At 37.3% G+C, this 26536-nt stretch overlaps 1 protein-coding gene across 6 annotated transcripts in view; it reads right to left on the bottom strand.

Annotated features, from left to right (window-relative positions):
• The window catches only part of LHFPL2 (LHFPL tetraspan subfamily member 2), a 116176-nt gene that overhangs the window by 52500 nt on the left and 37140 nt on the right, over positions 1 to 26536 (bottom strand). For 3 of the 6 annotated variants that reach the window (XR_014592452.1, XM_083883293.1, XM_083883294.1), the window contains exon 3: positions 7143 to 7196. The gene's annotated coding sequence lies outside the window, so the exon portion shown is untranslated. Of the gene's footprint in view, positions 1 to 2701; positions 2789 to 7142; positions 7197 to 23725; positions 23890 to 25568; positions 25623 to 26536 lie in introns of those variants that run through there. The other 3 variants (XM_083883296.1, XM_083883295.1, XM_083883298.1) reach the window with 3 other exon arrangements.

A 26536-nucleotide genomic window follows, 5' to 3' on the forward strand; every position in this document is an offset into this window, starting at 1 on the left:
AATATGAATAATAGTAGCCAATTTCAAGAGAGAAATATGCTCAAAACAATCTGGAAAACTAGTTGGATTTCAAGGGATGTTTTCAACCTCCCTAGTATTGAATTTCTTTTTGTTCTTCTCAGATTCAACTTTTCCAATACATAAAAAAAATTATCTGCAGGGAAAGATTTTTCCCTCATTTAATAAAATTCATAAATCTTTAGAGGTTATAATTTTTTTCACTGTCTGCTGCATTAAACTTTACCCCCAAAAGAATCTTTATGAAAATATTTATCTTCCTGCATGATTTCTGTAAGAAGTGGATTTAAAAAGCATCTGGTAAAGGACAATGGCAATCTTCTACAAGCAGCCAAAACTATTTTGCTCTAGAGAAAAAAAACAGATTTAAAGAGATATAAAAAGTGCAAAATCAAAGAAAATAATCACCCTACATTTGGTACAGCAATTTTTTTTCAATTACAGCAATATAGAATTTTATCAGGCTTTTTAATTATATTTCACCAGAATAACATTTAATATTTAGAAACAATAAAATACTTATTTAAAAGGCATTTTTCATACTTCATCTTGAAGTATTTTAGGAGACATATGTAGCATAAGATTGATCCACCTTTGGGTCAGGTATGTTACCTCACCTCCTCCCATCCATTCAATGACATTGAAAATTGGTAGCATTCTCTGACTGTTGTATGGTCCTTGTCTCAAATCCTTCTGACTACATAGCAGGGATCTGTGAGTGCTGTTCTGAGGGAAGCACTGCTGCTACACAGAACTGCAGCAGCATGATCAGACCACAGCATTCACCTGCCAGGGATACCTCACTACATATATTAGTAGTCATCCTTGATTAAGCCACATTATTCTATTATCTCATGCTGATTTAAAAATCAGTGAAGGAATTCTGGTGGTTCCCTGGTATTTGTAACGAGTTCAGCCAGCAAGCTTTGCTCATCAGGCTGGCCAGTTCTCATTTTGTAACTATCATTGAATGTTTTTTCCATGGTCTGCCTCTATAAATCACTGGGAGGAAAATACATTGTATTCTTATGCTTCAATTCCACAATTTTAGATGCATGAATTTGAACAGCCATCAACAGATTATTTTCAAGCTTGTTTAGAGGTAATACCTTCCTCCAAGCTGTAAACCTTCTTCCAAGCTGTAATACCTTCCCCCATTTAATAGCTTTGGGAAGCAATCTAACAGCTCCAATAGTTTAAGCCAGAAAGGGCCAGAAGGATGTAAGAGAATCCCTCTATGGGACACTGAAGAAAAATGGTAAGACAGCCTCAAGAAATGCAAAAGGAATTGTTTATTTCAAGCAGCTCAGTTCTATTTGGTAATAAAGTACTTGGCTCCACCATTGAGCTCTGTGCATTTACTTCCTTCATAAAGTAAGTCTAGTCAGCCAGGGTTGAAAGCAGGTTTCAATGAAAATGTCAGTGAGTTCTGACACAACGTATATGTAGAATTCTCCTTTCACTGACAGCTTCTTTTTAAGAATATCTCTTTTCCCAGACTTTATGATGGCCCTGTTTTTTAAAAAAATTATTTGCCTGCACAAGGGTAACACATCTGCTTATCTTCAGACACATGTTAGGCATGCAACTCACAGATCCTGTTCTCTGGAAACAAGTCAGTATGCTGCAGTATGTGGTAGAAGAAAGGGGAGCAGAGGGGGGGAGGGAAGAAAGGTAAAACGTAGTCTATTTAGCACATCTGAAAATGAGCTCAAGCTCTTTCTAGTTCCAGCAGCTGCCTATAATGGAAAAAATGAAGACTGGTCGTTGCCAAAGAAGTGGGCAGTAAGAAATAACAGATGTGAAATTTCAGCAACATCATTGGCTAGGTCAGTTTCACAGACAGCTTTGAGAGCCAGGGTCCCTGTTGAGCTGCAGAATTCTCAGAGGCACACTTGCTTTTTTTTTTTTTTGCTGCTGAACTGTTGTTTCTCCTGCTTAGCTGAATTCACTCGGCAGCCTCACCCATCAATCCAACTGATGGGAAACATTCATGTCCTCACAAGCATGTGTACAGCTAGTTACACTCCTCAATCAAAGTTAGTCACTACATTTTCCAAAATCACATTAATATTTCATGTCTCTCTTCTTCAGTTCTGTTCACCCCTTTTTTTGTTTCATGGAAACTTATGGTGAGTGGGGAAGAAAAGACAGGTCTTCAACACAAGATCTTATTACACAAGGCTCACAAAGAAAGCAAGATCAAAGAAGCCAATCTAATCTGTTGTATACATTTTTAAGAGAAAGTGCAGTGAGTGATAAATGCCCTTCAAAGAGTCAATTCCAATTACACAAGTGATTTTCAAGGATGAATCAAGTTTCTTGACAGAGTTTAAAGGGGAAATTATGAATATAATGTCTATAGAAACTATCACATCAAGAGCAGCCTCTGTCACCCAATTTGCAAGGTTAAGTGGACTTCAGCTTAAAATTAAAATTAAATAAAAGCTTATATTTAGGCATCAGAAATATGCCTTGAAATTGTTATGCAGACAGCAAAGATAACTGTTACTATAGGAAAAAAGAACAATTAAAAAGTTGTATTAGAAAAAAATATCTTCAGAGCTGTACCTGGGCTGTCACATCCATTGCAAGACACTCTTCTGTTATGCTCAAAACATGGCTGTAAAATGCAGCTCTTAATAAGGTTTCCATGCTATGTCTCATCTGGTATATTTATTACCTGTTGCTGAAAGAAACGGTATCACTCTCCCCACGTACTTCCAGCTGCTTATTGTGTCTTTGTCCCTTTTGTTGCATCCAGTTATTTCTCACCCACAGGACAAGCCAGGCCAGCATAGTTTTCGGATTTAGTTTTCCCTCACAGGCAGTTAGGGTTTTTTTTTTCTGAATCAGCTGCTTACCTTGAACTCACCTTGGGACTGGGGGCTGATGCAAGAGAGGGAAAGAAAGGCTGAACTATTCCTTTTGGCATCAGCCTGCAGTTGCACAAGACCAAATGCAATATTAAACCATGTTCTGGAAAGTATTACTAGCTTTCTTCTCGTGGAATAAATATTCAAGTGTCTTCAGGATTCCACATAACACAATGAGTTTCTGAGAGCTAATGGGAAACTGCAAGGAAAAATTGCAGTACTATAGCAAATGAAGGGCTCCACAGGGCATCAAAGCACAGTGACAGGAACTGAGGCTCAATACCTGGACAAAAGGCTTTGCAATCTAAGTCAACAAGAGGAGTAAGAAATTCATTACCTTTCCTAATATCACTTAGCATGTGAATAACAGAGGCAGAAGTCAAAAGCAGGAGTTGGGACAGGCAGCTCTAGGCACTACATCACACTTCTTCCTGTAGCAGCAATTGCTATTTCCTCACTGCCTGTGGTATGGCATCTCCATGTCAAGAACCACACTAAGTTCCAGAAATAATAACATGAAAATGAACCATTGTATTTGCTACTCCATAAGCAAATTATCAGTTCCATGTGGTTTACAGCATCTGAAAGTTCCCAGTGCCTTTCGAAGGAAAGAACTCGAAACCATAATATTTTTTGACTCAGTAACATGTCCTTTCTCCTCTCTAATGACAGACAAAAGGGATAAAAATTGAAAAAAAATCCACCATTATTTTTTTTCTATTAAATGGAAGTGAGGCACAATTTGGGATTAGTACTTTTAGATCATCCTAAAGCTCTCCAAAGAAGGAGTAAATCAAGATGAACTATATGAAAAATAAAAAGAAAAGGCAAAGCACAGACAGAAAGGAGACGGTTCAAAGAAGAAAAGCAGTATAGCTTCCTGTTTAATCTGGCTATTAATAAATGCAAATAAATACAGCAACACTGGTCACATCTCTGTTTTTTGCTTCTAAAAGTAAAAACCCACTGTCTCTGTGCTGTTATGTACATAGTACAAAACTGTACTGATACTAACAGAACCATATATCCCAAACCAAACACAAATCCCCAAAATCAATTCCCTCTCCCCATGTCTATTCTGCTGTTAACTACATGGATTTAAGACACAGAGAGAGACCCTTTAGTCACTTCAAACCTATCAACAAGTTTTCTATTTCAGGCTTGAGAAATGGCAGGACTTAATCAGAAACACAAAATGTAATTCCTTAAGTCACAAAATCCCATCACAGGGCAAACCTCAGCCCAAAGATTACAGTTAGAACATCTTGAGCAAACCACAGCTTTTCTTCCTCTGATGGATATCACATCTCACAAGGAAAGACCTGAAGAAAGACACTGCTTGCTTTCCTTCATCTTGATTTCTCCCATTTGTTCCCAAGGCAAAAGCCCACCAAGGATTCTATCTAGGGAAGTTAGGTAAGTGTATTACCTGAAGAGGAACAGGATTAGCTAGTCAAAACATGTATTTTCATGTAACACAGAAGAATATCTGTCACATCAGCTGGCAGGTTCCAGAGTAGCTGCCATGACAGAAGTCCATGGTCCAAGAACTGAACCTTTGTATCAACCTCTGTCAAAAATATCAGCCCGTGGCTGGTGAAACTTCAGCTTTGAGAACAGAGGACCAGACCTTCACAACTTCAATGATCTCATCATCACCCATCAGAGTTTTGAGGGTAACACTCCCCAAGCCCATTAACACCTGCTGTTTTCCAGAGATGTCCAGCACCAGGACTTAGCACAACATCTACTTTTACTGAGTCATCTCACTGGAGTGTGGATTACCATCAGGGAGGTACTGGAAGGATCTTAGCACCCCTGCACTAAGCACTCACTTCTTGGCTCATATTATATGGAAAACAAAAATATTCTTGCATAATGCAATTTAAGCGTCTACCCATCACGTTTATTAGAAAAGATATTATAAGCTTCTATCCTACTTACCTTGCACACAAAAGGAGCACACACAAGGAACTATGTGAATGCTTGAAAGAGTAAAAAAAATACCCCCCAAAATATTAAGACATTAGCAAAAGGTCATTTGATCCTTTAAAGTTTTATCTTTGTTGTTTATTTATTGCTTCCAGTTACAATCTTCTTAATTATTTTGCTGCAACTGAAGATTTTTATGCAAATAAGTGCTTAACCAAGACAAATTATGCAATGCCTTTGAATAAAATGCAGAAAACTCGACTTTGCTGTACTCTAGAGAGAGACAATATTATTTACATATTTTGTTACTACAGAAAAGTTATAATTTCAATTTTATTTTAACATATTAGATCCTCACAGAGTTAATCTTATCAATTGTGCAATTTTATCATCATCACTACACTTAACCCGTACACTGTCTTTGCCACATGCTGCTGCTAAGAGTTGCTCAAGTTGTTTTTTAAGTTTGGTTATTAACACACATGCTAGTGTTTCTGTTTTGTTGTTAAGTGTCATAGGACTCATCCCTTAGCTGGTCTGAGGCCCATTATTATAAAGTAAGTTATATTACCTGTAACACTGCTCAAAAAGCAATTCTAATTTAATAGGAGTTTCTTTAATTCTGAAGTATCACTTTCTAAAACAGCATAAAAGTTGAACTGTATTTTTTGTTGGATAAAAAAATATGAACTGTCTATAATGCTTTCATTCTGTCTGTGCACTGATGAAACATGGATACAGCAGTTTAGTCCTGATAACTGTCAGGTAGTGGAGAACACGAACACAGGGGCAGATTAAAATGTAGGCAAAAAAGAATTTTCCAGAACTAACTGACAAATTTTAAATTCACTTATATACTTTTTCTAGTAAAATACTAGCAGAAATAGAGAGGACATAGTAAATATAGACCTACATGAATAGCAAATATTCTAAACTGATAAATTCCTTCAAAGTTGTAACTAAATGCTAACTTTTGAAATGAAGAACAAACATACTCTTCAGAGCCCTTTAAAGCAAAAAATTATTAAAAAGCAAGGCAAAGGTTTCTTACTGAATTGGTCACCAAAGTCAACAGCACATAGAACAAAATATATGGGTTCTAAACATTTGCTGCCAACAGCATTGTAATCAAACAAAACCCCTTAAATATGAAATATTTCACATAAATTTGCTCTGCCATGGAAACCAGAGAACTAGAAACATTACATTATTCCAAATAATTACCTCTTGGCAAGAAAACGTAGTTGCTTTTTGGAAATATTATTTTACTCTTCTTCCATTGGCCTTCTTCCATTTTCCCAGGCAGTCAGTGACAGGACAAGAGAAAATGGCTTCAAACTATACCAAGGGAAGGTTCAGGTTGGACATCAGGAAGGATTTTTTGAAGGAAGGATTTTTAAAAGGTGGTTAAGCATTGGAATTGGTTCCACAGGGATATGGTAGTGTCACCATCCCTGGAAGTGTTCAAGAAACAACTGGACGTGGCACTTTGTGTCCTTAGCTGATGTCGTGGTGTTTGGTCAAGAGTTGGACTCAATGATCTTGGAGGTCTTTTCCAATCTTAATGATTTTATAATTCTCTTCTGTTCCACAATTATTAAGTACAAGTAACACTGACTTTATCTGTGCATTTCTAAGGCTCTCTTTGACAGCCTACACCTATAGACAGGGAAGTGCAAATAATATAGTCATAAAAAGATTACAAACCTCAATTTTTTAAGTATTTGAAATTTTCAAATTTTCTCCTTAGATCCTTCTTGCAATCTTCTCTAGTCCAAATGATAAGTATTTGGCACACACAGTGCAAAGAACCAGTAATAAGCATAGAGAATTAGGAAAATTATTTAATTTTACAAAGGATGCCACAATTTGCAGAGGGGGAGTTAAAAACTACAAACAAAGTTTGGCAGTTTAAAGAAATAAAAATGATGTCTCATTTTATAATTGCTAAATGTATAAAATTGCATTATTCCAAAAAGCCATTTCAGGAATCATTATTTTAATACAATGGGTCAGGTTACCACTTCAGTAAGTACAGGTTGAACTGTCACTTGAAAGTTTTTTCAAAGGGCAATATGAGGAGAGGATTAATTTATCAAGAGCAGCCAATGAGACAGACTGCCTCCTCCCCTCCTTCTTAAAATTTCTGCTGAAAAAAATTGCCTGAATGCTCTGAACAGGAACTTGGTATTCAGAAGAAAATGTTCTAAAGGTATAAACTGCTGAACATCTTTCATCCTTCATACAGTAGCAAAACTTCAGAGTCAGACAGCACGTGAAAACACGGAAAATATAATCGGAATTTCATTTACTCACCACTGTTCCAAATCCTTTAGGTCTTAGTCAACCACTTCAGACGCCTGGCAATACCTAGAGAAATAATTGATGTAAAATGTAAGAAAGATACAGAGCCAAAAACATCAAAACAATATTCATGATTAGTACTGGTGGCTGGAATGGTAAAAACATTGCTTGTAAAGATCATATGCACATGGGCAACATTTCACTACCAGGCCATTTCAGCTTGGGTAGAAACACAGAATTCTGGACATCACTCCAACCACGAAGGCACTAAGACAAAGCACAAACCCCAGTTTTCAGGAGAGAAGACTTTGGACTCTTCAGGCATCTGTCTGGTGAAATAACCATGGAATAAAGCCCTGGATGGGAGAAAGGCCCAAGAAAACTCATTAACATTCCAGGATCTCCTCCTACAAGCTCAGGGAGGATGCATCCCAACAATAAGGAAGGCAGGCAGAAATGCCAGGCCTGCAAGGATGAACAAGGAGCTTGTGGACAGACATAAATCAAAGGGCAGAAGCAAGGACAGGCAGCCTGGGAGGAATACATAGAGGATGTCTGAGAAGCCAGGGATAAAAAAGGAAAAGCTAATGAGGAAAGCTAAAGCCCTGATAGAATTCAACCTTGCCAGAGACGTCAAGGACAAAAAGAAAAGCTTCCACAGGTTTGCTGGTGATAAAAGCAAGATGGGAAGATGTGGTCCCTCTCTGGACAGAAACAGGAGATGTGGTTACCCAGGACATGCAGAAGGCTGAGGTACTCTCTGACTTTTTTGCCTCGGTTTTCACTGGCAAGTGCTCCAGCCACACTGCTCAAATTGCAGAAGGTTAAGAAAGACATGGAACTACTGGAGATGGTCCAGTGAATGACTATGAAGATCATCATAGGATCACAGAATATCCTGAATTGGAAGGAACCCACAAGTAGAGTCCAACTCCTGGCTCTGCACAGGATAATCCACAAAATCACTCCATATGCCTGAGAGCATTGTTCTAACACTTCTTGAACTCTGTCAGGCTTGGTGCTGTGACCACTTCTCTGGGGAGCCTGTTCCAGTGCCCAACCACCCTCAGAGTGAGGAACCTTTTCCTGATACCCAGGAAACACAGCCTCATGCTGGTTTCCCATGTCATATCACTGCTCAGCAGAGAAAAGAGATAACACTTCACTGTCTATCAGTGTCTGAAGGGAGGGTATCAAGACAATGGACCAGGCTCTTCTCAGAGGTGCCAAGCAGGATGACAAGAGGCAATGGGAAGACTCTGATGCACAGGAAATTCCACTTAAACTTGAGGAAGAACTTCTTTACTCTCTGGCTGGCTGAGCACTGGAACAGATTGCCCAGAGAGGTTGTGGAATGTTCCTCACTGGAGATCATTTAAGAACTGCCTGGACACAGTCCAGTGCCATGTGCTCCAGGATGTTCCTGCCTGAGCAGGGAGATTGGAACACAGGATCCACTGTAGTTAGTCCCTTCCAACATAACCTATTCTGTGATTTTGTAGCCTTCTAGCAGAATTCCAGTACCTGAAGAAGGCCTAAAAGAAAGCAAGAGAGTGACTTTTTACAACAGCATGTAGTGATAGAACAGGGGTTAGTGGCTTTAGACTGAAAGAGGGGAGGTTTACATTAGATGTAAGGGAGAAATAAATTCACTGTGAGGGTGGTCAGGCATAGCTTGCCCAGAGAATGTGTGGATGCCTCATTCCTGAAATTTCCAAGGGCAGGTTGGATGGGGCTTTGAGAAACCTGGCCTAGCAGAGGATGTCCCTGCCCACAACAGGGGACTGGAGCCAGATAACCTTTGAGATCCTTTCCAACCCTAACCATTCTATCATTCTGTGACCTTGTGATTCTATGAAGCAGCAACACATAAGCTAAGCATGCACAAAATCACATCTTTTTCTCTTCCTTTATTTTACTAACAAAGTACATCAAGATCTGAAAATACATTTAAGATTATTTGTATATTCTATGGCAATTTATAATAGCACTTTAAAATCAAGTATGACCTAGGGAAAACTCCAAAAGTTCCTAATCCACTGCAATAAAAACCTGAACTACATAGCCTGGTCATCCCAAAAATACACCTTTAAACTCCTTCCACCCTGTTTCATGGAATTAAGCAGGGACAAACACAAATTCTTGTACCTGAGACAGACTAATCCCTTGGAGACACTGGGCACTGGCTACCCAGGGCACATTTCCTGAAATGGGGGTAAGGGTCTGGGCAGAAACTGATTTACACATGAACCAACAGTTAGCCTTAGCAACAAGGAAAGCCAAGAATTTCCTGGGATATGTCTACAGGCTAAGATCCCATTAATAGGCTATTATTCACCTTCAGCCAGCACTTTCAGGAATAAGCATCTTGAACAGTTTTGTATCCCCACTGCCAAAAAGCAAGAAATTAAGGGGATGAAAGTGAGGTTAGGTTGATTCAGCAATACTGAAATACAGAACTTCCCACAGTAATACCAAATCCTGCATTTTTATACATTTATGTGGAAAAGATACATGAAGAACCTTACATAAACTAACCAAGTGAGTCAGAAGGTCAGTTCACTCTTACAAAGGGAGATAATTTGGCCTTGAAAAACTGGGGCAGAACTTCCAACAAAGTGTGCTTCTGAGGACAAAGGAAAGTGTATTAGGAGCACTGCAAATTCAAGCATAGCTTAAAATGGCCCCTGAATTCCTGGCATACAGACTATTCCTTCAGGAAAAAAAAAAAAAATAAAAAGCAACACCACCAAAAAAACACCAACTGACTGGACCAAGCAGCTGTGATTACTTCAACTTCTGTCTCAAAAAGTTAGCATGGCAATGAAAATACAGCAATGTTAGCAGAGGCAGAGACTGTTTTCAAGAACAAAAAGGCCCAAATTGTTTTCCTTAAACCCAAGTACCAAAAAATGCAGGATCAATTTTAAATACATGTAAACAAACCTAATTGGCTGAATAATCCATTAGGTGGTGCTTTTATGGAAAATTTGCTTGCTTGGAGTCTGAGCACCCTAAAAAAGAGTAATATGGTAAGATAGAATCAGCATACAGAGGAAGCTGTAGAAAAAGCCTCTCTCTCACAAAGCCATCCACCTGCCAAAGACACAGCAGTGCTCTTCCTCATGTGCCCACAAGAACTAGAAAAAACCTAAAACTTTGAAAAAAGAGGAAGGTTAAGTACCGTACTTTAAAAGTCTCTTTTTGTCACCACATTTGCGACAAAGCTAACAAGAAGAAAGTCCTCACTCCTTCCACTACCCCATCACCACACAGGCACTTCCCTTATGCTTCAAGAGGCCAAATCCTCCCAAAAAAATCAAAATGGGAAAAACACATGTATGTTCTCATTCTTTCTCTCAGGAGCTCTTACAAATCTTGCAATAGCTCAGACAGATTTCTAGAACAGCTGGCAAAAGTACATAAAATCTGTTTATCCCTTTCTACTCAGCTAGCTGTAAGTTTGGTTTCAACAACTCCACTCCTCCAAAAAAGGTGGAAACATTACATTCTTCATTTTTAGCTCCTTTCTCATTTGCAAGGGATAAATGTCTTATCACAACTAAGGGATAAAGAGTCTCTTTAACAAGCAGAGCGATTGATCTAAAGTTCTCTTATTTACAGTCAACAGGAGAAACAAATAGACTGGACACTGCTAAGACAACACAATGGGTTTGGTAACATTCCCATGTCACATACTCTGTCTTTGTACACAGTAGGAAGTGGGTATACTTAGGCTCTCCAGCACAAATACAATAAAAAAAGAATACAGATATATCTGCTGTATCTTAAAACATCCTTTTCAAGTAGCTTTTACTTCAGATATACTACTGTGTGATACTTCCATGTATTATATAACAGCAAGTACTGAAATCAAAGAAATATTTGCTTACTTCAAGGAGGTTTGTATGACCAATTATGTCACTATGAATAGAAATAATACCTTCAATGGGTTCTTTGTCTTTTGCTATCAATGCAAAACAACATAAAATGAAAAAAAAAAAAAAAAAAAAGAAGTAGAATTTCATAGGCGTCATTAAGGCTACCTTCAGAAATAACAGCAAAACAAAAAGGACAAAGTATGTTTTTTAGGGATATATTAATAGTAGCTTTAAAAAAACCCTCATAAATAAAACCTCCTTCTAAATAAATGTGAATGCTAAACACCACAGGAAGTTAACAGCTCAAGATATACAACAGATTTTTTAAAAAACATTTCTTCTCAGGCTCATTATTTTCTCTTTCACACAAACCTACAAAAGAAAAAATTTCAGTTTTCCTTTTTGTATTATCTACCCAATCTGTTCAATCTAGAAGATCATGCTACATATCTATATGTATGCAATTTAAAGCAAATTCTGAAGTCATATAGAATGGCTTAATTTACAAGCTGTTTCAAAGAGAACAGAAGAAAAAGTTGCTTTTCATTCTACAAAAATATTTTCCCCAAATGCACCTGTCCTGAAGTTTGCACTTAATAAAAGCCAGATGTACTCCTAATATACTTATCCCTGCTCTTAATGCCAGTTTTCCCACTGCACCACCTCAACCCAGAAGGCAGCACAGCATAGTTTTATATATCATTAAAATGTTTAACCAAATAATACCTTTTTATAATCCTAGCAATTCTCACAAAACTAAGCAGAATAAATACAGAAGCATTAAGAGACCTGCACTGCAGAAGAAAAATCCCTTTTAGTGTTTTACTTAATACAGTAACACTGAGTAGTAAATGAATCAAATTACATTTCTTAAACAAGCTAGTCATTACCAACTAAAGCAAAAATACGCAAATTTGAATTAGTAAAGTTATTATCTAAAATTTATTTTGGCTCCTAAGGTTTGTTTTAGCTAAGCATAAACCTTTATTTGAAGTTAGTAACATAGAACATCAGCCATGAGCCTGATCCCACATTCACTGAAATCAGTAGGAGCCCTTATCTTTAGTGTTATCCATGAGGATAAAAGGGCATAAACTGTTTATTTTTGAGGCACTGTAAAAGCACTTAACAAGTTCACTTTACAATGTGCTTCTCAAGTCGCATCGCTGAGTCACAGGGACTACAAAGCAAAATGGCAAGTCCACAGCTGCACCATGAGTTACACCACAGCCAGAGCTTTGGTTTTCTTTGGTACAACCCTCTACCAACTCAAGGCAGCCTAAACTTTGCAGCAGCATCTCTACTAAGTACATCTACAGCCCCTAAAATTGCTCCTTGGCTCTGTATTGGCCATCAAGCTGCTCTAGGTGGCCACCACAGAGAAGAACACATATGGTAACAGGGTGACATAAACTTAACAAACAAACAGAACAACGAAATCTAAGAAATATTAACATGTGTCTGCAAAGCCCCATGGGAGGAAAGTTTTCTTCACCATGACCTAAATGGGTATCTTTCCCCATTTGCCTCAGCCCCTCCTGGATTGAGGCATAACTACCTTGAGGATAAGCTCCTGGGCCTCCAGGCACATTGGCAGCACAGCTCCAACATGGACTGATGGCACGAGGCTGGGCTGAAAGACACTTCTGGACCCCAGGTAAGAGCATGAGCAGGACCCAGAGGAGGCTGAGGCACATGGGTCCCCCTGAGCCCTGATATGTGGTTGCTAATCAAATGCTCTAACCAGTGGCATGCTCCACAGCAATGAGCTAGAACCACTTGGCAAGCTCAGGCTATTCTTCCTAAATGTCAGCTGGCTTAATAAGTAACAAATTTTGATGAGTATTTATTAGCATTTGAATTATTGCTCCCAGATTACCACCCACTGGCCTGCAAAATCCTAAATTTACAAACAAAGCTGTCTTCTGGCAGGAGTGGAAGAGAATATCTCCAAGGGAGACAAGTCAGTTATCTTTTCCCGAAGGTCCAGAGATGGCAACTGTGGAGTTTTGTTATGTCATAAGCAATTAACAAATTCTTTCATTTAATCTGCACCACACATGCTCTTTAAAGGAACAGCTGCCAGGTTTCTTTGGATTTCAATCCCACACCTCCTTCTCCAGCCAAAGTTGCAGTATCCTCATGGTGATGTGACTATTACAAAGTAATGCAACAATCATTAGACTGCCCAAATTGCCTGGTAACGTTCCTGCATTTTCCAGCTCTGGACAACACCCTGCAGTTTCTGCAGACCTCCAAGAGTCCTGAGCCATCTCCATACAGAATGCTTTTCCAGCTGGAGGTTACAAACCCACAAAGAGGAACTCCTCTGATGCTAACACAAGGAAGAGGAAATGAGCTGGCCACTCAAGTGGGTAAGCCTTAAAGAGCATATTTAATTTGCAGATGAAAGAATTAACTAGCCCTGGGGATGATGGGCATTGAAGAGCAACTAAAAATACATTAATTGTGGTTTTGTATACAACATATGCCTTTTAAATTTTTGTCATTTTAAGCTTTTTCTGAAGCAAATTTATTTGAACACTGGTAGAGAAACAATCTCTTCAGAAATCTCCTGGCAATACAAACAGAAAATTTAGGTTTAGTTTTTTTCCTGAAGTCAATAACATCCTCTTTAAAGACTGTCACAGTATGCATTTTGTATGAAGTTAGAAATATCCTTTAAGCTCCTCTAAATATTTTTAAATTATTATTTAACATCCATTTCTGAGTAAAACTGAGATATAAGAATGACCATCTGAAAGAGCAGGATTTTGACAATAATCTTTCAAGAAAAAGAGCAGGGATAAGAAAGCTCTCTATTTCTATGTCAGAGGCTGATGACATGATGAAACAAATTCACAAAATTCACAAAATTAACAAATTAATGAAACATAGTATGGGGAACAACACAAGCATAACAAGGCAACAAACTCCCTTGCTAAAGGCCCTCTCATTCAAAGATCCTTTTTTAAGTATATTAGCATACCTCCCACTCACCTCTCAGCAAAAACTTATTAAACAGCTTGAAGGTGTCCCAAACCCTCTGTTAAAACCAAGAAAAGGAATCTAAACCTATTTCAAATATTCTCAAAGTATTACTCATCAAAAATGCTGGTTCTCATTTGAATTCTACTAGCACCATACAGACTTATTATCTGTAACCCAGGCTTTTGATTATTAAAGGCAGAAGACAACTACATTTATTAAGTCTTGATAATGCACACAATGTCTACATCAACCACATTCACAAAGTCACATTTAAAGAACTTGAAATGCTTAGCCATTTATTTCATTCTAGACAAAGGCTAGAAAACAAGATATGGGGATATAAAGATGTTTATTTTGAACGTTATTATCTTTTTTTTTTCTGCAAAGCATATAAATAAAATAATATCCATGAAAGAAAGTTATTTTGAAAGAAAACATGAAAATTTAAGGTCAAGCAGACCTCCCCAAAAACAAAGAAAATAAAGAAATCGGTTATTTCACAAAGCACAAGCAAAACAGCCCTAGGAAATCCATATGAAAGATTTGTTTAAAGAATATATAAACTCTGCTCTAAGCTTCACAGATCTCTCTGAAAGTCAAGCTAAGAGACAACATGTCTCTGGAACATAACAAACATTTCTGAAAGTTCCTTCTGTTCTCTCCATTTCTCAAAACACTGTATTTTGCTATCTTAACAGGAATTAACATTTTAATTGGCTTTGGCCATTTGCTTACTACCAGAATAAACACAATGATGAACGTGAAGGTGAGAAGTTAAGGAACAGCCAGTGGGGCAGTCAGGCAGAGAACTCTGTGGGAGGCAAGAAAATGCATTATTACTAAACTCTTCATGCCCCATTTCAAGGTCTGGGGGCAACTCTATTATTTTCAAGCCAAAAACTATACACAGCTGAGTTCATAGCTTTTTAACCTTTTAATATAATATAAGGCTTAACATCTAAGGGAGTTTAAATATGTTCAAGAAACTACTATAAACCCTGAAATATGACATAATCTTGTCTGCCTAATCAAATTCATCAAATTTAAGAAGCAATAAATTCATTAGATTCTCTCTTCACACCCCCACTCCCTTTTTTATTCTGAAGGTTCAGGAAAGCAAATTACTTCCAGGCTACACAGGATCAAGTAACTGAAAATAATCACACACGTGTAAGCTACAGAATTTAACAACAGATTCAATTTGACAGCAGCAGAAAATGCAGATTCCTATGAGGAGATACAATTTTTCTAGACCTATACATGCTTCAAAGAGGGCAATCACACAAGCAACGCGTATCAGTAGCTCTTTTTCCATGAGTTTTCTTATCAAGTAGTAAAAAAAATACTTCCAAGAACAAAAATCCAACAATTATTTAGGTCTCAGTGACCTTCTAATGCTCTGATCCATAATAAGAACCCTGTGAAGTTGAAGCTCTAAGTTCTAGAGTCCCCAAATAGTGATCCTTTCTCTCCCCAAAACTAGCTTTCTGAAGAAGTTGCATAAGATGTCTTTTTAAGTGATTTTTCCAATGAATGCTAAGGTTTAGAACACAACATGAGTCGGTTTTCTGACATAATTGTTTTCTTATGGTTTTCCAGCAATTGAACATTGACTTTAAATCTCTTACAAGCAAAGCTGACTGGTTTAAGTAACTGTTTTTGAAAGCACAGGAATTATATTCAGCTACTCCTCAGTATCCTTTACAGCATCAAAAGAGCTCTCAAATAAATGAAAATTTCACATACATACACAATCTCTCTTCAATATTCATCCACACAATATAGTCCATCGCCATTCAGGTGGTCCCCTACAGTTCTGGCTCTCCAGAAAGAGTTAAATATCTGAAACAGACCCTTGTCTTGTTCATATATTAGTACTGTTTTCCAAGGTCTGTTCAGAGAATGAAGACTGAGAACAATGCAAATTCTCCACTCCATGCTCAACTAACAAAGCATCCAATCAGTTCCCACTGTGTTCCAGTTCATTTCGTGTCCAGATGTAAGTGATTAACAGTACATTGTTTGAAACTTAATTCCACATCTGTTCTTCTGTGGGACTTGGAAAACAGATGAAGTTTTCTGACAATTGTTTGCAGAGTAGATAATCGCAAGCATGTGTAATAGTATCCTGAAGTGCAAAACACCATCAGTCTAAGAAGCTTTTTTTCCCGTTTTTTTTTTTTTCTTTTCTAAATAAGATAAAAAAATAAGATGCTCTTGAATGGAAATGATTAATACATGCTTAAGAAGTCATTCTCTATAACTAAAAAGGCAAAGCAAAATCCAGACTTTTTTCCTAAAGGTCATAATTTCACATCCCAGATTTTACCTAGACAGAAAAACTCATTTTATGGCCTATCAGGTAACTTTTAAAAGAAGTTATGCAGAAGTGGCAAATTTCTGCAGAACTTCAACACACAAAACACATTATTGTGTCATGGAGCACTGTAGTAGGGAGAGAATGTTCCAGACTATAACAGTATGAAAAGTACGGATCTTTTGAACAGATCACAGATTTAAGTGATATGGGTATATTTTCTTTTGATCCTTAGAAAATGTGGATAAGCACAGAAAGAAAAAAACCAAACGACTGGATAGCAACTCTTCACTATATTTGCCAAAACAAGTGCAGATAGCATCAAAGCATATTGGGAAATGTTAGGCTCAAGAAAGTACTTTTTTCCATGCAAGACACAGTTACATTGAAGAGATCTGCCACAGTTTGCTCTGGATGCTTAATTCCATATTTGATCAAGAAATGATGGAACAAATTACAAAATAAACAACCCACTGATAGCCATTAAACATAACAAGTGCTTCCTCCAGTAAATCCTCAACACAAAGAGAGGCAGAAACTATGGAAAACATCAGTTCAAATTTCCTCTGTATTTGAGGCAACTGGCTATTACCAGATCCTTCTAACTACTTTATTTATAGTCCTGTAATATCACCTTGGACTTTCATCTGACCTCCAAATACAAGAAGTGCAACAGTTACATTATCTACACTGATTGACAAAAATTCAGAGGGAGAGCTCATGGTAAATGAAAGACACTGTTTTTAAAAAAAATGTTCTAAATAATTCTGGGATTAAAGTAAACTACCGAGATTAGTTCATTCACTGGAGTTGGACTTCATGATCCTTGTGGGTCCCCTTGCAACTCAGGATATTCTGTGGTTTTGTGAACAATTATTTAGCTATATAAAAAAATGCCTCAGAGAAGGGCCAAAATTTCAGTTCAGTCACACGCAAAGAAACCAGATACTGCTGCCAAGGGCTACCATGATACTGTGAACTTCCAAATTCTTGGTGTTTTCTTAAAAAGGTACATGTCTGAGAAACAGAATTACCTCACATTGGAAAAGGTGTTCTCAAACTTTTCTACACAATCATTAAGACTAAAAATATGGATGAAAAAAGAAGCTAAAAAAAATCCCAAAAACCCCAATCCAAATGATCAAACTAAATCATAACATTTTATTTGTAAAATAGGAAATGTCATTATTTTTAGTTTTGTTACACACATGTATGCACACACATACTCCCCAGTACAGCTAAGAGTGGAAAACCAGGTTAAACCTTGGTAGTTTCATGTGGCCAGTGTGTTACAGTGGATGAAGCAGAAGAACAAGAATGAGAAACAGAGAAAGTTCCTGAAATAAAACCACAGCAAAGGTGCAGAAGAAATCAAGTCCAATAACACAATTCATATAATTTATGTAAAATGAAGCTATTCAGATAAGGAAAAAAATAGCCAGTCTTCAGAAAAGGACAGTGATGGGTTATAAAAGTATTCTGCTCAACACAATTGCTGACACTACTTAATTAGTATATCCATTTAAAATGAACACAATAGCCAATTCTATAAATTAGAAGGCACGAAGAGGACGCACTGCATATTATAATTATAAATTTTCATTTTCATTATGTAACTTAAAGAATATCAGAAAGGCAAGATTTATAACGCACAGCATATGATCAGACAGCATTGTGCTTTCAAAGAAATGTTCCTAACAAATCTGAATTCAAGTCACTACAACTTCAAAAGCATAAGCAATATGGCTTGGCTGAAGATTGAAATACAACAAATATCCTTATTTATACAAAAAAAGTAGGCAGGTCATGCAGACACGATTGCCATGCCCATCAACAAACTGCAAACAATAATGATTTTGTGTTTTATTCTATGATTTTAAATGTCTTTATGTAAAGAATCACTGAAGGCTTTCTGAGGCAAGTGAAGATCAGACAAGTCATTAACTGTCTGTAGAGAGTATCAGGTGGGCAAACAAAATTCCCTGCTGCACATACAATCCTGCTGACGTCAGGACAGCACCAAAGCTCAGCATCCATGCTGCTGAGTTATGCACCAGTCCCGAGCAAGTCCATGTAATTCAGCTGTTGGGAATGTCCCAAGGAAGGGCCTTGACTCTTCCATGTTGCTATGGGCACTGAAAGAGAGGTACTTCTATTTTTTTTACCTTGAGTACCCTTTACCAACACCATTTCCTAAAATACTACAGTAGATATATAACATATACATGCATATATTAAAAATAAAATTAAAATAAAATAAAATAAATAAATAAAAATTTAAAAAAAAAAAAGCAAACCCACCTAAAAGTGCCACATCCCCATATTTACACACAAAAGGCTACAAGCATATCTACTTTAAAGACAACTACAGGACTTTTCTCCATTGTGACCAAAAAGCTAAAAGAAATTCAATACACATACGAGTCCCATGGGTCTCTTCCACTTTGTCCTTCTGTAATTGTACTAAAAGCTTGTCTGGAGTCTCTCCCTCAGGCATCTGGAGTTGACACTTCTCCTATTTATCTAGCTAAAGAAAGGTCCCCTGCTTCTTCCCTGCCAATACCATGAAGAATTTAATGTATCAGCAGGGACTCGAAGCTTGAAACTCGATCTCGTATTTTCATAAAACGATTCACAGACTTGCACTGAGTTTTTTGACTTAAGAGCAAAGGGTTTCCGTTCAGCAATTTGGGGCTAGATTAAACCACTCATGTTTCCATCAGTGGGGGAGGGAAGAAGAGCACCATAACATGCAGCCACCAAATTGATTTTAGCATCCCGAGACAGAAAAGAAATTCCTATTAGGGTCCCTTCATACCCTCTTAAAAAAAATCATAGGAGCTGTTTAATGACTCCTATGAAGTAAGAAGGGATGAACACAAAGCAATAAAGAGCAAATTGAGGAAATAAAATAAAATGGGAACCAAGAAAAAAGTTTGGTTTTACTTTACAGGAGGGAAGACAGTGGCTTGGAAATTAATTTTACTCCATACTAATACCTAGATAACAATGAAGAAAAATCAATGGAGAATTTATATCAAAGGAGCATTGATGTGCAAAGCTGAACCAATTCCCCTTTTTGTATCTATACAAGATGATAGGTATTCAACACAGAAAGACATGCTATTCTATCACATATACTGAGGAACTTGTCAAATGCTCAACACTACTCTCACTTCTACTAAAATTATAAGTAAACTGAGCAACAGCAAGGCTAGTTATTCTAATTTTTTTTTTTTTTTTTGAGAATGGACTACTACTTTGAAAAATTGCTTGCTTGTGCAAAATGGCATCTTCAGTTTCTCTGAAACTTACAATGTCTTCCATTAATAAATCAGCCAAACAGTTTCACTAACAGGAACTCTGTCATAGCCAGGACAGTCTTCACAAACACTGAGAACTCAGAAAGGATATCAATATGCTAGAATAAACACTGCCAAGTTTCTGCAACTTTTCCCCATTTTCTGGAAATAAAGTTCATCCAGATAAGGCCATAGAAGATTCTCCATCCAGGTGCAGTGTTCAAGCTTCCAAAACTACAAGTCATGTAGAAGAAATGCTACTTTGAAAAACTCCAGTCATTTAACAGTGTCTGGTCAAATGGAAAGTGTCCCTGACCATAGCAGGGGGGTTGGAAATAGATGATTCTTAAAGAACCCTTCCAACTTAAACCATTCCATGATATTCCTGTTAAAAATACTTTAGATTCTAAGAATTGTTTCAGAGAGAGACTAGTCATAAGCACAGTGATGAAAGATTATATTTAATTCAAAATTCAACTGAACTTTAAAAAGAGCCACAGAAATTAAATACTGGTAATTGCTAGGTGTATATTCCAGGCATTTGTAACATTCCTCTCAGATATTCATGTGAATTAATATCTCTTACATCAGGTTGCATATAGTAAATATCTGCAACATTCTTCTAAAAGACTGTATGGTATGTCTGAAAAAAGTGTTTTGTTTTTTTTTCTTTAATAGCCTAAATAGTTTGTTTTCAATGAAAGACAAGTAGTTTTGGATGAAATGACAGCATACATTGCTATTGAGCTTGTCTCTCAAATCTTTGTGCCTAATATAATGGCTTCCCACAGACTCAATCAGGAACACCCTGCTCCTGAAACAAGTATTTTTTAATTACTAGAATCAAAGATTAATTAACTAAATGCTACTTCATTTTCTCTAATCATCAAATTATTGTCTTTCTAAGTAGCACACAATGTCTCTGTGATCACATTACAATCAAGCTCCAAAAATATTTATATGTGGTTTTAAAAACCTAATCAGGGAAGGTTCTTCCTGATCTCACTTTGGATTCCTCAGTCATTCCTTCTCACAATATTAAAGATCCATTGAAGCAGACCAGAACTAAAGAACCTGAGAGGCCAGGGATGTAGTTTCACCTATCCTTTAGTCATACATGGGGTTTTTTTCCTACTTTGAATAACATTAAGATGCATATCACATCTGGCTTGTTAAAGTTTATTGCCTACAATTATCAGCTAGCAAGAATGAAATCCAGAGGCAGCTGCTACTCCTGAACAAGGAAAATAGAAACCTCCTCTTTCTGCATGAAAATCAGAAGTTTTGTGGAGGGAGCTTTTGAAAAATTGTATTTATTTCAAATAATCTTGTTAGGCTACAAAAAGCAGGTTCTTCTTTAAACTAAGTATTTAAAATTTTCAGGTTTATCATAGCATTGCAGCCAAAATTCTTTTTATTGAATTCTAGTTCATTTAAAGCTTTAATTTAACTAATACTATTAACTAACTTCCACTGAACAATTGAATCACTAACATTCAAGAAAACTGCTACTGTTGTGCCTTTTTTGTTCAAAGATGGTATTGCAGCACCACTGAGAATTTTTCAGAGATGTTTTAATGTCTGCTCCCATTCAAAGGAGTGAATTGCCAAGACAATAAACTGCTGAAGAGAGAAAACAATGAGCAGCCCAATAGGTGCTGTCTGGTGATGACCCTGGAGGATATTCTGGATCTTCAGATCTGAGGTTCTGTGATCCAACAGTATGTGGACAAGACTTAAAGAGCTTTTTAATAGCAATGAACTGGTTGGATACAAATGCAAAAATGCCTTTCAGACAGGTAAAATCTAATCTGCAGTACTAAAGAGCCTGTGGCCCAACAACTCATCTCTATACCATAGACAAAAATTGTGTTTATTTTTCCTTTCAGCTCTATGGAAAACATCACTTTCTTTGGGAATCTTGTCCTAGACTGATAGGCTACTCCCATCTTTCTGTCTGTATGAAAAGATGACCTTGTTCAAAAATTCTTTTGAACCTTAATTTTGGACTAATATTTTTCAATTTCTGGCACAGATTATCTAAAATGGAAATGACACAAGCATTGACATAAGCATATGTAGCATTTACAGAATTATTTTTAAAAAATAGAATGGGAAGGAAAAATACAGTGGCAGAATGTGCTTTAATTACTTATAAAGGTAAAGAAAAGCAACAATCCTTCTCTTTAATCACCCATTCTGTAAATATCTCTACAAAAACAAATGGAATGCTTTTGTTTAGATTATAAAACAAAAGTCTTTGTTATAAAACTCAGCACAAGATGATAATTACGCTTAACACTTCCAGCAGAAAAATGAAACAACTTTGAGAAGAAGTTGTGAGGCCAACCATCGAGCCAAAAGAAATTTTTAATATTCCTACAAAACAAACAAAAAGGCTTTCATGGCATCTTGCTATGCCATATTTACGCAGCAGTCAAGTATGGCTTTTAAGCCTCAATTAACATAAGTAATAAATAGTAAGAATTGATAGTTAAAGCTATTGCCTGAGAGTAAGAAAACATGAAATTGCTACTAGTATTTTTTCATATAGAAGAATACAAGTCTTTAGTAATGAGGCTGTGTGCAGTAAAGAGATGAAAGACAGTCGTCATGAGGAAGGACAAATAAACCTCTTTAGTCCCTTGCAGTTAATATTGATTATTGTATACATAGGTTGCGTAAATTGCTACCCTTAAAGTAAAACATTAATTCCTAGGAAAGCAGGAAGGACATATTTCCTTCATTGAAGTGTTTTGGGTAAGTAATATGCTTATGTTGTCCCAAACAGTTTTTAAATTAAATATTTCTACTGCCTTTTACAAAACAAACAAATTCCTGTATTCAGTCAAAACAGTATCTACAGTAAATTAAAAGTATTTTCCTGGTTCAACACAATGTCAATGAGATTTCCACTCGTTTCGTACTTGAATTTTAAGGAAGAGTTTTTCTGATAAATGCATCTTTGCTTTTTCTTAGTATTACACCACAAAAAAGTTATAGTTTTGTTTTTGCCAGACTCTCAGCCAGGTGAGTGACAGCAACTCTATTCACATACCTAACATCATGAAAATCCACCTAGTTGAGATGTTCTGGTGTGTTCATATAGTTCATTTTATATGCTATGCAGTTTAACTTCACACCCAATTATTCTCATTTTCTTTCTTCCTAAATTCAGACACAAACTATACTGCAGCCACCAAAACCAACCACAACCAGCTGCCACAGTGATCTCAAAAGTATATTTTGCTCTGGAAAACTAGGCTAGCAAAGTAAAACCGGTCTAATAACAGCAAGCTAATGCATATCCTTTCATGGACACACATACCAGGTTAAATTCGTGATTCTAGGTCAGCTTGCAGCAATTTCCTCTCTCACATCTCCCTCAATACAAATACAAAAAGCAAATGTTTAAATTAAGATGAGATCCAGGGAGAGGTTTGGGACTGCTCAGTGTTAAAGGCTGTAAGAAGTGTGTCTGCAGGAGAGATGAGATCTCCACTCTGTTCTCCTTCAGGGCCAACATCCCTTTTTCCACACAAAGAGGGCTGGGCTCCCAGCTGTGCACTGGCACAGCTTCAGCAGGACCAGAGAAACTGCTGATGTCCAGCCAGCTCCAGCCCCTCTGGCCAGGAGAGGTGGGACAGTTTGAACTACCTCGAAGCAAGGACAGAAACACACCTTCACAGCCAAGTTTCCTTATGATTTGTTTACCACACAGGTGGGGAGCAGAACAGCATCTTAATACTCAAGTAATGCTTTTTTTTCTTCCTTTTCCTTTGCAAAACAATAATGCAGGGTGTTTTTTTCAGGAAAGGGTTACAGTTCTGGCTTTCCTTCCAAGCCAGTAAAGAGTGAGATCATGGGGAAAAGGTTTCTTCCCCTCAACATCCTTGTCATGGACCATTTACTCCTCAAGGAGATCCAGAGGCTGAAATACACCTATGCAATTTCCTCCAGCATTTTAACATCTTTGTTCTCTGAGGAAAGGAAGAGACAGATCCATAATTTAAAAATTTACTTTAAAAAGAATACAAACACATTCTATTTTCACAGAAATATTGTAGACTATATACACTTATGTTGCCTCTGCTTCTCACATACCTGAATGTACCTGGTGAGCAGATGGAGAAATTAATGTATAGCCAAGATGCCTCACATGCAAGCACTGCTTGCTTTTTAGAAGCTTTCATTCTGCTTGCAACCAGCCTCCTTCAGCTGTGTTTGGCCCCTCAGCTACAACATCTCTGCTTCTTTCAACAGCTGTTCTCTCTCTCCCCTCTGGCAACTCACTCTCCATGATCCACTCCACCACAGTTTTTAAAGGGCTACATCAATGGTTCTTATCTTTGTTCCCTTTCCTGTGGAAACTAAAATTTCAGGAAACTTTATGCCTCCAAACAGCAGCAGAGGAAACTGGTTTTATCCAGTGTGCAATTCTTCCTTTGCTCTGCCCATCAGGAGCCACTGGATTTAGGAAGTCATCTACTTGCAGACAGATGGGCCGGCTCTTCCACCCCAGTCCCTTCACAGAATAAATATACAGAAAGGAGACGTAAAAATAGTTGCAAAAATACTATGAGCTTATAAAATCATAAATTTTCTACAATATTTTTCAGGTTGCACATAGCACACAGCTTAATCATTTCAAGATTACAATAAAGAGAGGGAGCATACGTGTTGCTCTTTTTACTTTCATTACATAGTTTTAACCTCTGTTCTAATGTATGTTCAGAAAACAAAGGGCTTAGCTAAAGCATACATTTTCTGGAGAATTATTTTTAGCTTGCTTAACATTGAAGCAATTCACTACAAGCTCTCCACAGCACTGAACAACGTTCCCACCAGTCTCTCTGTTACAAATTAATGAAAAGCTCATTCTCTGCCTAAAGGCATCTACCACGCATCATAAATTTCAGTCATGGGCACTGAGGAGCAGATCAGGGTACAACCTTACCCAAACAGTCCAAAGGAAGCTCTCCACATTTACCGCAGCAAGATGATACCTTGAGCCTTCTACACAATTAGTTCTCATGTACTCTCCTCTTCCTTTCATTACCAGATTTCTCCAAAAGCATCACACATTCAGAAAAAAATTGACAGGCTCTCTGATCCTTGTTAAAACAGGACAAGCTATGTATTTTTAACAGCCAAATCCACTGCTGAAGTGTCATGATGAGTTTGAAGGAAAGAACAAGCATCAAGTATTTGCAAAATTGCATCCAAAAAACTCAGCAGTGATCTTTCCATTAAAAGCCCTGCTCTAAACAAAACCTATGAAGTATTTTAGCTGTGTACTTTGGAACATGCCTAGAAACAAGGCTACAAAGATCCCCCCACCCAAACCACTGCTCTTTGACTGGTATTTATCAACAGCAAAACAAGTATAAAATTATAATATGAAATCACTTGGCCACACAAAAAATAACCCAACCTCTATAACAACAACGAAAATGTTATATAAATAAATTTTTTTAAGTGCTAAATGCTGCCTTAATTCAACTGCTCCTGCTTATGTGTAAACAACTTTAGGCTATTACTGGCTACTAGAGAATAACTCAATTTTGAAACACAAAGAAGATTTAAATACTATACTAAATTCAAGGTTTATAAGCCTTGTCAGTCAAAATTCTGTTTCCAAATAGAAGGAATATTTTACAATTTAAAACAGAGAAGAACTAATGGATTGTAATACTCTAACTTGAACACGGTGTGAATTATTAGATAATAGTACAAGTTATTTACTAAAAAAACCCTCACATTTTAGCTCTTCATTTATGGTCACTGGGCTAGAAAACATTAGCATACCAAAACTCATCATTTGCTTTTGACTTCTGTAACTCAAAATAACACTGATAAATGTGCAGAAGAAAGACCCATAAAACATTTTTCCTTGACTTTAAGTTTAGTTTTGCACAGCAGGCCAGATATGTGTCCCACCTCTCACCTGCCAAGCTGACCTTTCAACATTCTGGCGGTCTTTCCCTTTCTTCAAGGTACACAGCTCCAGGTTTCCATTATAGACTACCACAGGGTCAGCACAGACTTGGAACTTCTGGCCTGGAGTTGCAAAGTGCACAACAGACAGTGTCTTTCAAGCAACCTAGCATGAAAGGACAGATGAGTCATCTCTCCAGCCCTTCTCTCCACTAAGGCTCCTAATACAATACGTGAAGAAATCACCAAAAAAAAAAAAAAAAAAAAAAAAAAAAAAAAAAAAAAAAAAGCTATTTCAACAAATTTTAGAGGAGTGAAGTCTGAATTATTTTAACTAAAATTTATAGTGTTTGCCTGCTAATGGAAACTTGCATCTGAAAATAACCCTTATATGGCAAAGATTTCCTCAGCTATGGAAAACTAATTAAAGCAAGCAGATCCATGAGCTATGCCATTAATGAAGCTTACTGTTGTCAGATTTGTGCTTCACAGTTGATCAAGCTTTGAGAAGTCTGCCTTTCTGCTGATGCCTGAAATCATTTAACTGAACAAAAAAAATTACACAGAGAAAGAAGCACCTACAGATCCCAGCCCAGAAACTGAAACCCAGGACAATGTCTTGCATCAGGACTGCACAAATTACCCTCGTGGGAAGGTCTCTGGGCTATGCACACTCCTTTTCTCCTAATATCACAGAATTATGTGGTTTCCTTCTAAGCCAAAAGTGAAAAACTAGAGGGCTCAAACACTTTGCCAACACCTTCTCTGCTGAATCTCCTCCCAGCACCCACTGCCTCATGCCCAACACAGTCACAATTCAGCAGAGCTGCAACGTCCAGCCCTTCTCACTGCTCCCTGCTCCACAACCCTCTGCACTGCACAGGTGGTAATGCACAAACTAAAGATAAAATACTAAGAAATAAAAAACAGCCACAGTGTCCTTTCCACCACTGCATGCCAAATACACTCATGCAGAGT

This window comes from Zosterops lateralis (genome assembly GCF_965231275.1).
Source record: "Zosterops lateralis genome assembly, chromosome: Z".
In the NCBI taxonomy this organism is placed as follows: domain Eukaryota; kingdom Metazoa; phylum Chordata; class Aves; order Passeriformes; family Zosteropidae; genus Zosterops; species Zosterops lateralis.